At 36.0% G+C, this 15,516-nt stretch overlaps 1 long non-coding RNA gene across 1 annotated transcript in view; it reads left to right on the top strand.

The window, feature by feature from the left end:
• Window positions 1–13,501, top strand: part of LOC131509975 (uncharacterized) — a 34,510-nt gene extending 21,009 nt beyond the window's left edge. The window contains exons 3-4 of the long non-coding RNA XR_009260838.1: window positions 11,019–11,136; window positions 13,426–13,501. This is a non-coding gene — a long non-coding RNA (uncharacterized LOC131509975). The remainder of the gene's footprint in view (window positions 1–11,018; window positions 11,137–13,425) is intronic.
• The last annotated feature ends 2,015 nt before the right edge of the window (window positions 13,502–15,516 follow it).

Raw genomic sequence — 15,516 nt, 5'->3', positions numbered from 1 at the left:
TTAAGACTTTATACTATATTTCACAATCAAGTCTTGAATTTTTCAGTTAATCTTGACAAAAATCTCATTCCTATCTTAATACTCAAGGTGAAAGTATTATATTACTAATAATTTTGCACCTGAACATACTATATTAGTATCGAATCACACAACTGAAGTATGAAATCCTATTAAAATTTGTTTTCCCTTCATTACACAAAAGACAGCATTGACAGCGTATTTTGTCAACATTGAGTACTGTGAACAAAAAGTGCTAAATTACATTTTTAATCCATGACATCACCTTGAATAACATGGTGCTCAGAATTCATCTCAATATTATGGGGAAATAGTAGAATGCTATGAACAATGTATATTAGTGAGTGACTCGTGGCTGAAGTTTCAGGGGACATCTGTAGCTAAAAAGCTTTTCTCTGCTGTCCATAATACAGTGATTGAAAACCTCTCTTTCAACTATATAACTCCCACCCTCATTTTCGCAGTCTGTGAAATTTCCTTTGCATCATTGAAATACACTCTAAATGGGGTTTTCTTTGAAGACCACCCAGAAGCTATAGCTGGTGTAAAATGCAGCTGATTGGTCCAATTTGCATTCATATTTAGTCCAGAGTGCAACTAGGCCTACGTGGCTTTACTTAGGCCTGTTTCCTGTGGGTCAAATGACAAGAAGAGCTGAGAGATCCCTCAGCTTTCTCTAAGTTCTATCTAAAGTTATGATGACCATATAATTTATCACCCAAGCTGAATATTTTCCAGAATTAAAAAAGGTGCTACTAATAATGATACTTCAAGCAAACTGAGTCTTCCAGCGCAAGGAACAGGCTTATGGGAAAACCCATGAAAGATCAACAATCATAGACTCCTTTGCCCACAATGAATTGACATCAGTCTACTGGACATTACCAAGGCATTGACATTTCACTAGTAACATACGCTGATCCATATTGCTGTGGTTTACAGATGGTGATTAATTGTTATTAGTATATGATTGCAACCTATGTTAGGCTATCTTTCCTATATCATAATTTAGTTTAAAAAAATACAATATAAAAATGTTTAAATACATTTTAATTTCCTACTATTTTTTCCATAGCACAGCACTTTTGCCTAATTTAAACTCTACAAAATTAATTAAGAATAAATTCTTTCTCACTTTTTTCTCTTTCCATATCGATATGAAGGTATGGCTAGGAAATACCATGAATTAACCAAAGCTTTTTTAAAAAATCTCTTTACTCTCCTCTCCATACCCTTTGCATTCTTTTACATTGTGTCTTCAAACACCTCATATGTTTGGTGTGGGTTTGGGAGGGCTTTTTGTTTGTTTTTCTACAAGCCAGGGAGAATTAAATTATTAAACGAGTCAGTTTAAAATGTCAACAGAAAATTCTGTTTCTTCCTCTTCATTGATCCTGGGCCTTTTCAAACCTCATCATCCAAAATGTATCTGCATACTTCATTTTCTGTTGTCTGGAATGAAGTAACTAAACTGGAGCTTGACACTAACAGAAAGTGATTTTAATGGAGAAACAAAGCCTAGAATTGTTAGCAGTACAGGAAGCTGCTTTCTGGTGACAATATGCTGCTCTATGATAACTATACACATGTGCTATTACGACACATTATACAAAGCAAGACTGATTATATACAGAGGACACCGATCTAATAATATTAATGACAATGAGAGCCAAGTTTCTCAGTGTTAGGGAAGGAAGTTATAATAAGAAAAGTGAGAAATCTAGAAAGAAGCCTTGAGTTTGAACTGGAATTGGAGATATCAATATAAACTTATGATTTTAAACATATGCATATAGATACTAAAGAAGAGATAAAAAATGTGCTTAGTGCACATTTTATATTTATATTTATACATAGATTCCCTAACTCCATCCACTGAGAGTTACTAACAACAAGTAGCAACATCCACATTAGATGAGTTTATACATAATACCATGATGCACTAAAACAAATACAGATTCCTTGGAGAAATGCCTGATTCCTGATCACTACAGCTAGAAAGGATCCCTCTAACCACTGAATCCTTGTGGAGTTTTATGCTAATGAAGTGATAATAATGCCAGCACACTGTGCCACAGGTATTTGCATAGCCATTTCCCCATAGGACATGAACAATGTCCTTTAGATCTTTCTGAATGCTTTGGAGCTCAGTGCCTCCTGAACAAAATAGATTCCCAATAAATGACAGTGGAAGGAAGGAAGGAAGGAAGAAAAGGAGGAAGGAAGGAAGGAAGGAAGAAGGAAGGAAGGAAAGGTGAGTTTAATATGAATTTAATAAAATGTGCTCAACATACTTCTCATGCATAGGATATTGTGTTAGAAATAAAATATTGCCAAAAAGACAATATACCATAGCATGGGACAAAAATTTCCAACAAGTAAATCAGATTCTGAAGATAAATCTTGAAGACTTACCTTGTTGATCTCCAGCGAGGTACCATTCTTGGTGTCATTTGACAGTAGACAGAGAAAGAACCCACTCAGGCACCTTTTATACCATTCTACTTAAGAATTTCACTACCTACTTTCCCAACTGCCCAACTATTTAGCACCTCTCTTCTTATTCCCTTGAGAGGAGATTTCAAATCTTCATGGAAATAAAAACAAACACTCCTCAAAATCTTTGATAACTCTTGGTATAGATTAGGTTTTAGATACACCCATCCCATGCATTACTCATTTTGATGAAAAACAGTTAAGATAAGTAGCACCATGGGGCACCTGGTCAGTTAAGCATCTGACTCTTGATTTTGGCTCAGGTCATGAGATGGAGCCCTACATCAGTTCCATGATGGGCATAGAGCCTGCATAAGACTCTCTCTCCCTCTCTCTCTCTCTCTGCCCCTCCCCCACTTGTTCTCTCATTCTCTCTCTCTCTGTCAAAAAAAAATCCATAAAAAAAGATAAGTAGCACCAGGGCTAGTCATAAATGGCACAATTTTCCTTTCTACTTGCTATTTTATGCTGCTACCACTTAATCATAATTTTATTCACTACAATGATCACCAAGTATTTAAATGAAATTGTGGAATATCAGGTATAATTTTTATGTGAAATACTAAAATTGAGTACAGATGGTCTATGCACATCCAGTCACTTTTAAGCAATGTTTGTATTTCCTAGTGAAATATAAGATGATCCATTTTGCCCGAGTTTCTATAAAAGTGTATGTAGAGGGACACCTGGGTGGTTCAGCCGGTTAAGCATCCGACTTCAGCTAAGATCATGATCTTATGGTTCGTGGGTTCAAGACTGGCACCGGGCTCTGTGCTGACAGCTCAGAGCCTGGGGCCTGCTTTACATTCTGTGTCTCCCTCTCTCTCTGCTCCTCCCCTGCTTGAGCTCTGTCTCTCTCTGACTCTCAAAAATAAATAAACATTAAAAAAAATTTTAATAAAAAAATTTTTTTAAAGTGTATGCAGAGAATATTGGACAAGAAGTATAATATCCATCTTTTATGGGTTAAGGCCAAATGAAGGAAAATTTGATAGACCTTATGATATTATAGCTATATTTCTGACTTTAGGCCATACTTGTAAAATGTTGATCAAAGAGACATTGGGTGTTATAAACTCCTTCTTTTATAATTGGAGAAACTGAGAAATGGCAAGTTTCATCATCCCAAAAATAATTTGGTACAAAGTTTAAGTGAGCCTATTATTCTTTCCACTACATTATACATTGGTTTAATACTGGTTTTGCATGTGCTATTTACCTTAGATCCATGGTCACTTGAAAACCCTTTGCCAACATAAAAAAATCAGGACTGACTTGTACCCAGTATATATAGATTCTTTCATATGTAGAAGGTCTGTGATAAATATATATTAATTTGATTTGCCTGTTTAACTTGCAGCAATCGTTATATCTTCATGGTTGATATCATGTTTGTTCATGCTGCAAAATAAAAATTATTTGAAGCTTTCCACTTCTAAATATTTTATGAAATGATCAATATACTTTTTGTGGTGAAATACAAAAGGCAATGACAACCAGACCTACCAGTAAAACATTTTATATTTTACTCTAATTATCACTCACAAATCTTTAATTATGAGTATAAAGAAGACCTACAAAAATAATTGCCAGCACTTTCCTTTTGATTGTCTTGTGTAATTTAAAATCAATGTTAAAACTAAATAAACATTAAAAAAATTTTAAATCAATGTTAATAATTAAGTTATATTTTAGAAATGTAAAACATCTGGGAAAAGACAGTCATCAAATATTATCTTGCAAAAATGCTGCTTTGTTAAGCATTTTGAGATGTAATTTATACTGTCCTCTCTGTCAACTACGCTCATCCCTGTCTCTCCATAGAAGGTTTAATAAAATTATGGAGACAGCCAATTTATGCAGAATTTCCTATGTATCTATTCAACTACCAGAATTACTTGGCTAAATTAGGGCCACAAACACAATACATAAATCATGAGGTTGTTTTGAGGACTTCTCTTCAGCTGCATAAAATGGAACAATTTATCTTTTTATTTAACCAATAGAAAAATCATACAGATCTTTGGATTAATTATTCTTGTCATGGACATCAGTAACGAATCTCTTGCATCAGTTCCCTGTTTCTACATGAAATGAATTTAAAGTTTTTTGCCTTGAAATTGTCTGGGTTGTTTTGTGCTTATTATGATATACCTAATTCTAACTAAGCCCAGTGCCTAGCACAGAGTAAACATAAAATATAATTGGTAGAATTATGTTGGATGCTTACCTCAGCATTTATAATCCTTTTGGTATTAAAATATGTGTATTGATATTAAAGTACTGGGCAGATAGATGAAATGGTGCATGGTTGGATAGATTACATATATATCTAGATATATGTATACATATACATATCTAGAGATATATATATATGTATATGTATATACATGTATATATATCTCTAGATATGTATATGTATATATCATTCATCTTTGAAAATATGTGAGGCATTAAATATCTATTTATAATTATTATATCCCTTAGTGAGTTCAACAATAATCTCTGCACTATTGACAAATATTTTAAGCTCCAGCCATCTTATTTCAAGCAATAGTAAAATTCCAGTGCAATAAATAATTTGTACAGTTTCATAGGGGGTCATTGTGCTGGCATTTGATCTTGATTCCTAAATATTGGTTTATAACTTTTAATGTGTATTTAGATATCAAAATGGTAGCATTCCCAACATCTCTTGGGAAAAGTTCTATTAAGGAACATAGATTTTGAATGCTAATTCCCATTCTGTAAGTAATATACCAGATGATCCTGACTGAATTCATTAATTTTTTTTTTTCTTGCTGTTGGCTGGGACCATTTTGGAGGCCATTTATATGACTCCAGGAGAAATAGATAAGCCTGTCTTATTGATTTGTCCTAACTTCATGTATATTAAGTTAGAGACCTAAAAGATAATAAAAATTTCTGGCAAACACCGATATTCATTTTTTTCTTACTCTTAAGGTAATAGATGATTTTCTAATTATTTTAGTCTTAACCTAGGCCCCCTTCCCCTTGTTCTTATTTCAACCATTATTATTTAAAATCTTTAGAAAATGTATTAACATTAATGTTAATAGAATGTAATAGTCAATAGAATGTAATAAATATCATATAATCTTTCTTTTGATTTTGCATGTTTTAGGCCATCTAGGTTATCTCTGTCAACATCAATGACTTTATAGAGGATGACAGATATAGAAGGTGTAGACATGTGCTGATCTTATAGAAGTACTGGACACGTCCTGAGTAAGGCAAACATTCTAGGGTGACTTTTTAATTTAGCTTTCTGACATCAGCTTTGTTGACTTGATTCTTTGCCAGAAAAAGACAGTTATACTTTTAAACTCCCGTTCATTAACAATTCTGGCTAGATAAAACCAATGTCTTCTTAAAAGAAACTGCATATGAATAAACCTGCACTGTGTTAGTTTCATTTACTTCTGGTTTTGTAATAAGTAAAACAACTATAATTAATTAGACAGTATCTATAAAGACTCCTAAACTTAAATGGAATTTAACCAAGGCTATTTCTCATGCTATTAAATAAAAAATTATTCTATTAAAAAAAAATGTTAACAAATCAGCCAAAGCCTTCAAAGAGAGTATTTCTATTTTATCCATGTCAAGATGTAATAAGTAAATTTATTTCATATGCCATAGAAAGATAAGGGAAAATCTCTGGTTAACATTTAGAATCAAAATTCAAATACATCTTCCAGGATCACTTGGTCTTTTCTGGATCTTGCTCTCTTCCCCTTATATGTGCATGGATCAGCTGATCTCAAATGGTCTTGAAATCAAGGACTTCTGAACACTAAGGAAGCAAATTTGGGCCTTGGATCACAAGTATTCACACTCACAACAGGGAGAAACTAAAAGAGAAGAGGGTCATACAGCTGCAGAAGGAAAAGCTTTTTGAAAATTCCAAATATATGTTGAAAACATGAAATAAAACCACGTGATTCTATTTTTGAAGCTACTAATTATCATTCTAAGATCATTATTGAAAAATTATTGAACCAAAAGCATGTTTAATGTATTTTTATTGTTAATTCATGTTGAACCACCTGGTAGAAAATCCTCAGAATGATCTCCATTTCTGCCTGCCCAGGAAATACCTGGGTTGAAGAAAAGTCAACTTCATCAATAAACATATGTATGCATGTGCCAACATAAAGGTGGCAAACTATTAGATTCTCTCAAATCTGTACAAAAACAACAAAGTTAGCAGCATACTGAGCTCCCTAGCTGTCTGAGTTTCCCACACTGGGGTTCTTTTACTGACAAGAAGCTATGATTTGTGTTACCAAAAAATGTCAGCTCCTAATTCGGATGGAGCTGAGATGAATTATACATAGGTCATTAGAAGCGGTGTGGTCTACAGTGAAAGGGATCTCAACAAAATTCAACCACTGACATGCTGAGTGCTTTGAATAAATCAATCATTAGCCATCTGCCTTGATTTAAGCATTGAAAAATGGGGGTGCGTAGAGAACTACTTATTAATATATGCCTGTAAATTATTTTGAACTTCTCTTAGCAAAAACATCAAACAAAAAGAAAACATTCCAAATCATCTATAGTTACCATTATTTAATTTTCTTGTGGACTAAAATGTTTCTCCTACATTTTGAGTCCCTGTTGCCCAGCTGTTCCTGCTGATTTATTTTCTAAATGACCACTTCGAATGATTTTTTGGTCATCTCTTATAGGATATTGTATATCATTCCCTATCTAGAAAACACAAAAAAGAAGTAGGGGGATGAGGAGTGGGGGCGGGGGATGTGGTCTGCATCACTATAACATTTATGTCAAGCAGCAGGGAAGTCCCACTTAAGGAGGGCACAGTTACTTCCCTTTATAGGAAATTTTATACTCCGTAAGAGATATCTAGGCATAGGCTAGGACTGGGACTAAGAACAGGAAAAAAATGACACAGAACACTCTATAACCATGAGACAGACTGTGATAGATATTTCCACTAAGAATCCAAATAGCCAAGTATTACAGAGTTCTTAAGTTCTAAGTGGAGGAACCATTGAGCTACAATGGCAGTCAGATGAAATCCAAAATCATGAAAGTAGTAAAACCAAAGAGAATCAAGGTCACCTATCAAAAGCAGTGACACTGAGAATAATGCCAAGAGTTCTAGTAGACTCTCATGGACCCAGCTATCTAACAGACACATTCTACTGGTAACAGAGAAATAAATGTAATCTGTTTAAAAAAAAAAAAATGCATCATCTCCCCTGGGAAAGTAGCTCAAAAGACATACTTGTTTATATTGTTTAAATCTATCACAACCAAAACCCCATCTTGCATATATCATCAAGCAAAATAAACAGGCTTTTCTAGGATACAAACTTCCTATGAAGAAATATAGCTAAGACTGGCAATAATATGAACCCATGAAGCGGAAGATTATTCCTATATTCCCAACTCACCTTCCTCAGAGATCTTTGAGAGAACACTGTATGAGGAGAGAGACACCATGAGGATTGACATTGCTGAAGAGACTCCACTAGCAAAAACTATTAAAAACTAAACCATAAGCAGGGAGACTCAATCTGAGCCACAGAAGAAAAATAAGACAAATAAAATTTTCATAAACCAAAGTCTGCTTGTCTTGGACATTTTGCAAATGGAAAACTTTATATTAAATCTTAAGTTATTTATCTAAGGTTGATACTTTACATTTTGAATTTACACCACCACCATTTCATAACATCAAAGCAAGTCTGTTTAAACTTTTCTTCCCTCATCCTCATACCAACATGAAAGCTGAATAGGAAAAACCAATCTGGCCAACTGTAGGTAACTTAATGTATTCTTGTCCATATTTCAAAATGAACTGTCAGGACTGTGGAGAGAGAGGGGAGAGGGGAAAGAGTGCATCTAAAACATAACAGTGAACAATGTATACCTGTTGAGGATCTGGTCAAGAATGACCAGCAGCTGACCATTAAAGCTGCCACCCGTAATTGAAAATATTGAAGTTGCCCAATTTTGAGCACTCTCATCCATAGCAAAAGCCCATGGAATGCCAGCTGTCATTGTGTTGGCGCAGGCAGTATTGTTTCTTCTCCTGCCAGGCACACACATCTCATTTGCTTCCCCCAGTTATTTTTCCAAGCCAACCAGCCCTCCAGACAGCTCTCCTTGCTGTATCTGAGATGCAGTCTTTTGAGATTTCCTACCTAACTTGACTTCAGTATACTTCAGTGGGAATAAGCTAAAATTTACTAGACATTAGAAGAAGTTTTTGTTGTTGTTGTTATTATTCTAAAGGTAATATAAAAAAGAGGCAGGGCCTCCACCTACAGCCATGTGGCTTAGACTGCATACCACACAATACCATGCAACTCCATGGGATGACATTGATATGGACTATAATGTCACTGGTGCCTCCAAAAGTTGTAAAATTCAGTGGCTCTATCCTGTGGCCTATTACAGTATAGAGAGTTTAACAATCAGATAAAACCTGTTCGTTCTTCTCAGACATCTTCCTAGCATTCTTCCTAAAAACTTATGTAAATCTCTCTTTTATTTTCAAGGTATACAGAGAATCTCTTTACAATACGATTTCCATATTCTTTCATGATACATTATTAAAAGAACTAAAGAGGGAGAAAATCTTAAAAATCTGATTTTCTTTACCAAAGAGAACATTTCAAAAAGAAAGAAAGGTGTTTAGTTTTGTTTTTCAGCTGGTATATTCACCATAATTCAACAAGAATATTCTTTTTTTTTAATTTTTTTTAATGTTTATTTATTTTTGAGACAATGCAAGAGACAGAGTGCAAGTGGTGGAAAGACAGACAGAGGGAGACAGAGAATCTGAAGCAGGCTCCAGGCTCTGAGCTGTCAGCACAGAGCCTGACGCAGGGCTCAAACTCACAAATTGTGAGATCATGACCTGAGCCGAAATCGGACACATAACCGACTGAGCCACTCAGGTGCCACAAGAATATTCTTTATTTTAATGTTGTAATTGTTTAAATTGTATTTTCTGAAAAGAACATTTTAAATCTGTGCATAGTCTTCACTATGTTATTAATTCATCAAGTTAAATAATTTTAGACTTAAATTGTTCTTTTTACATCTACTACTCTTAAAAAGATGGGGCGCCTGGGTGGCGCAGTCGGTTAAGCGTCCGACTTCAGCCAGGTCACGATCTCGCGGTCTGTGAGTTCGAGCCCCGCGTCAGGCTCTGGGCTGATGGCTCGGAGCCTGGAGCCTGTTTCCGATTCTGTGTCTCCCTCTCTCTCTGCCCCTCCCCCGTTCATGCTATGTCTCTCTCTGTCCCAAAAATAAATAAAAACCGTTGAAAAAAAAAAAAAAAAAAAAAATTAAAAAAAAAAAAAAAAAAAAAAAAGACAAGAAAATGATTGAATTTTTATTGGATTTAGTTTGCCTTTTTCCCAATCATTAAATGTGGAACAATTGTTTACAAGTGCTGTTGTAAATCTAAAAATGTCAATCTTGGGGCGCCTGGGTGGCTCAGTTGGTTAAGTGTCTGACTTCGGCTCAGGTCATGATCTCATGGTCCGTGAGTTCGAGCCCCGTGTCGGGCTCTGTGCTGACATCTCAGAGCCTGGAGCCTGCTTCAGATTCTGTGTCTCCCTCTCTCTCTGCCCCTCCCCCACTCATGCTCTGTCTCTCTCTGTCTCAGAAATAAATAAACATTATGGGGCGCCTGGGTGGCGCAGTCGGTTAAGCGTCCGACTTCAGCCAGGTCACGATCTCACGGTCCGTGAGTTCGAGCCCCGCGTCAGGCTCTGGGCTGATGGCTCGGAGCCTGGAGCCTGTTTCCGATTCTGTGTCTCCCTCTCTCTCTGCCCCTCCCCCGTTCATGCTCTGTCTCTCTCTGTCCCAAAAATAAATAAAAAACGTTGAAAAAAAAAAAAAGAAATAAATAAACATTAAAAAAAATTTTAATAAAAAAATAAAAATTAATTAATTAATTAAAATGTCGATCTTTATGATTGTCCTCTATTATATTTAAAGAGTGAAGGCCCTTGGGAATGATGTATGTCCTTCTCCTATTCCCCCAAGCAACACTGAGAAGAAAAAAGTCCCAAATATATTTTTTAAAATCTCACCAATACCCTCCCCCCCCCAATCTGAAGGATGTGGTCTGGCGAGGAGAAAGCGTGACAACACAGAGGATATACAATGTCCTTCTAGATTTGAAACCCTTTTCCCCACAATAGATCATAACATACCAGAAGCCAAAAGTACTCCCTAAATTACAATTTGGTTTTCTCTCACTTAAAATTAAGCAGGAAAGACTCATGTAGTGACTTACCAAAAATAATTGAACCCACTGCAAATGCTTAGCAAAACTGAATCCTAAAAGGGGAAAATCAAGAACACACTAAAAGGTTAATCAACTTGGTAAAAGAAAATTAGAAAGCCTGTGTGAAGATCACCTGCTTTTTGCAATTAAATAGCACCAGAATTACCTGGAAGACTTCTTACATTTTTACCTTTACTTTCAGCTCCACAGACAGTGGAAGCAAGGCAGAGAGGCAACTGGAAAGAGAGAGATGGATGAGAGCTGCCGGAAATGAGAACTTAGCAGAACAGAATGTGAAATCCAAGGACATTTTCCAAGAGGTAGGGATAAAGATCTGATAACAATGACCTCTATGAGGTACACTGGGGAGTTCCCATAGCCCAGTACACTCCCCTGACTCAGGACCCTCTGCTGTGTTTCTCTTGCCCCAACATTCAGCCCCATTGGACTGGGTCCTGAGAAAACTTAAGCCTGTCTATCTTCTTCATGTGCCCATTTGCCCTTTAGGAAGGCTCTTGAATGTTTGACTCTCACCAAATTACGGAGCACAGCTAACTGCTGGCCCCTCAATCCTTGCCTCACCAGCCGAGGAAACACACCAGTCTGACTCCTGCCTTCAGTATTTTCTGAACAGGAGGTGAGCACAAGTCTCCTCATGTTGCAAACAGCTTTGATTTAATGTATGGTTCTTTTGTGTCCCCCTCCTCCCACTTGCCTTGAGGAAGCGGGAACGAACTACCCTCTCCTATCCTTTTCCTTCCCATGAGTGAGAGGGAAAAAAATGCCACAGTACTCCCCACTCCTAAAAATTCTTTTTAAAGAGCTCAGCTGATACATTTCTAGCCCTTTTTTTAAGTTTACTTCTATTTATTTTGAGAGAGAGAGATAGAGAGAGAGAAGGAAGAGAACTCACACTCATGAGAGTGGGGGAGGGGCAGAGAGAGAGGGAGAGAAGAGAATCCCACTGATTGTGCAGAGCCTGCCACAGGGCTTAATCTCACACCAAACTCATGAACCATGAGATCAGGACCTGAGCCAAAATCAAGAGTCAGATGCTTAACCGACTTAACCACCCAACTTCTCCTCTAGCCCTTTTTAATATAGACTAGAGTTGAGTGATGTTCACAGATCTATATGATCGCATATTAAGTGTGTGCTGCAAAGATATATCTAGTCCATTGATTCAGATCATGAAGTACTTATCCAATGGCCTCAACTTTGAGATTTAGCCAATGTTCTGAACTATTTACTTTACTATCCTATTTACTTTATGTTACATGGTACTTGAAATATTTTGTTTATAACATTTGTTTGCGGCCCCATATTTTGGCTTAGTCTAACATTTACTAAACCAGAATGCCTTGTTGTTCTTCAAAGATTGGAAAAAAATGATCTACCTACATTTTAGTCTCACAGAGGGGCCATGATTTGATTCTTTTGGTTCAATGATTCACAGAAATGTCAAACAAGAATTTTTTTTATTAGTTAAAACAACCAATTTTTGCTAAACTTTAATTTTAATGTCATGAAATTAAATATTTCCCCATAATTTCAGATTTTCTTTTAAAATATCAAAAGAGGTGAGATATGGCTAGGCCTATTAAATGTATCTTCTAAATGCTGTGCTTTTCTTTCAAAACCAAAGTGTCCACCCTTCTGTCTGGAACACAGTATGGATGCTCATATCCACAGACTTGCAGATAGCTTTGGAGGCAAAAAGTAAGAAGCATATCATTGTAGGGAGAACTTGGATTCTAAGTTGTGTGACTTTTGGCAAGGCACTCAATTTCACTAGGCTACACTTAAAATATACATTTGATGCCCCCTCAAAACCCATGTTTCCCTCTTCTTTCTAGATGCACAACTGAACTACATTTCCTAGTTTCCCTTACAATTAAATGTGGCCATGTGGCTGAGTTGTAATCAATAAAATGTGAACAGAAGTGATGTGTGCCTTGGAGGTTTTATCCCATGAAAAGGTCCCAGATACACACCTCTATGTTCTCTCTTCTGGCTGGCTAGAAAGGAGATGACCCTCAGGGAGACTATGGGAGCCCTACTTATTGGACACAAACCTTTGTGCCTTCTCAGAATGTCTGATTATCTCATTCTTTCCAAAGATAACAGTCACTGGCTGGACCACTCTGCAGCTGCCTTATACTGGTGCCATGGATAAGTTCTTCAAGCTAGCTGGAGCTCTGGGTGAATCTTTGTGCCTGCAGGGCCCTGTGGCCCAGTCATGCCCCTTATTGCTGTCACCCTCTCCACTTCTGCATGAAACACCACACTGAATCTGCAGAGGCTGGCTTCCTAAACAGTCACTGCAGGCCAGACCACACAACCTAGAAGTACTAAGGAATTAGAGCATGAAACTTGACCACTGAGAAACATGAAATAGGAAGACCAGCCTTGGGAAGGAGAAATAGCTCCACATTAAGAGAAGCCCTTTCTGCTGAGTTTCTTTTCTTCTAGCATGTGTTGAAAAAAATGTCTAAGGGGGATTTTCCACTGCTCTCCCTCTCCCGAACCCAGCTGCCTTATTATGCCTTTTTTCTACTTATCCATTGTGTTTAATGTACTTCTTTACTTTTTTTTATATATGTTTCTAGATGCCTGCCTTCTTATATGGTCTACTTCTATTCCAGAGTGGTGATATTCCAATCCATGTATATTTTAGAGAGGAGGCAAGTATTATATATTATTTTTCATGAGTTGGCTCGTCCCCTATGCTTGAAGGGTCTGTTTGGTTAGCAGTAAAGTGATGGAGAATATATTTATCTTAATACTCAGACTATTTGAAGTAGGAAGAGTGTGATGACAACTCTAGGTCAATAGCTTTAAAAACATGCACTCTAAATGAACAAAAACTTCCCCTGTTGTGAGAGGGGGATGAATTTAGTAAAAAGAACAAGGACATAGATAACTGTGCTACTCACCTGATTCTGCAAAAGGAGTGCCTGAACTCCCCAAAAGTACTTGAAGCAGATTTTATTCCTCACAGGTGTTATATGTATCCTTTGCTTTCTTCCTGGGCCCTCTTTACACCAAGCTTCTAATTTTGTTTTTTGCCCAAATTTAGCAACCATCTCCACTTACTAACCATATCATTAACTTGTTTATGTTTCAAGCTCTCACCATAAAATGTGAATAGTATTTACTTCTATAGGTTGTTGGGAGGATAAGATATGATAATGTGCTTAGAATGTTCTAATATACAACCTGTCACATGGTAAATACTCAATATAGTATGTTGGGTCCATCCCTTTCTATGATCTTCATCTCTGTAGACAGATGAAACCATGAGTCCATGCTGAGCATGATCAGGAAATATAGATCATATCTGACTGTAAGTAAGAAAGTTAAACTATTCTTGCCATTTGTGTGTGAGGGTCCAGAGGGAGGAGAGTTACCTATTATATGAGTAAATGGACTGCTTACAAACATCTGCTTTGATAAGTCCAGTGCTTCTCCTAGAAAATCAAATCCCGCATTAATGAGTTTGCCTTCTTTCTAGGTCACACAGGAAAGTATAGAATCTGGCCTGAAAGTTTCTCTATTCCTTTAAATCATTGCAAATTTCTGCATTTATCTTTCAAAGACAAAACAAAGCATTAACAGAAGTCAGGCAAGTAGAAAAGAAACTGTACCACAGGATGCTTTCTGTTCATTGACAACTGAATGGAGATTGAAATAAAACAGGGAGGTAGACAACTTAGTTAAATGATATGAGTGTGATTAATGTTTTAAGCAATTTCTAACCAAGAGCATGTATTTTTACTATTTGTTAACAGACCCTAGAGCCCTTGGTCCAGTTAGTTTTGATAGGCTCCAACCGGAATCCTTAAAAATAAACAAAACCTCACTTCCTAAACTACAAACAAAGGAGTTAGGCAAATAATAAGGTAAAGGAGTTAATCATTGTTGCTGTGTATATTTTATATCAATTTCTATTTCTGACTAAGCTCATTTCTCATAGATATGTCACCTAGTGTCTCCATATATATATATATATATATATATATATGTATATAAATATATAAATACATATAAATATATATAAATATATATAAATACATATAATATATATAAATATATATACATATATATACATATAAATATATATGTATAAATATATATAAATATATATATAAATATATATGTATAAATATATATATATATTTACCTCCATCTGTAAAATGGGATCATACCACCATATTACTGTGGGATCCTGTCTCCCAACAGGCGGAAAAATCCTAAAGCAATTAGTATCTAACCTCTTCATATGGCTAATGCCGTTCATTGGTCACCTACTCTGGTATCTAGTTATCCAAATAGTGGTAAATAAATAAAAAGACAAATAAGGTTTGTTTTTTTTTAAATCTATATATTGTGTCCATTTTAGTTCAGGCAATATCAACAAACACTTATTGTTTACATTTCTTACCATGTGCAGACAAAAATATTAGGTGCCACATTTAGTTTATTCAGGTTAAACATGGTGCTGGTGGGACCGCATTTGTAAAATCAAGCTTCAAATGATCCATTTAATATAAATCTATTATCTGGGCACAGAGTATTTACCGAACCCTGGCACTACAAAATTAAAGTTATCCTTTTCTTGCAGAACAGGAAAACCAAGGAAGATATTATGGCTCCATTAGACGAAAGAATGAAGGCACGAACCTACAAAAGGTGAGCTA

Source organism: Neofelis nebulosa, chromosome 1 (genome assembly GCF_028018385.1).
Source record: "Neofelis nebulosa isolate mNeoNeb1 chromosome 1, mNeoNeb1.pri, whole genome shotgun sequence".
In the NCBI taxonomy this organism is placed as follows: Eukaryota; Metazoa; Chordata; class Mammalia; order Carnivora; family Felidae; genus Neofelis; species Neofelis nebulosa.
This window is presented reverse-complemented; position numbering and strand designations above follow the sequence as displayed.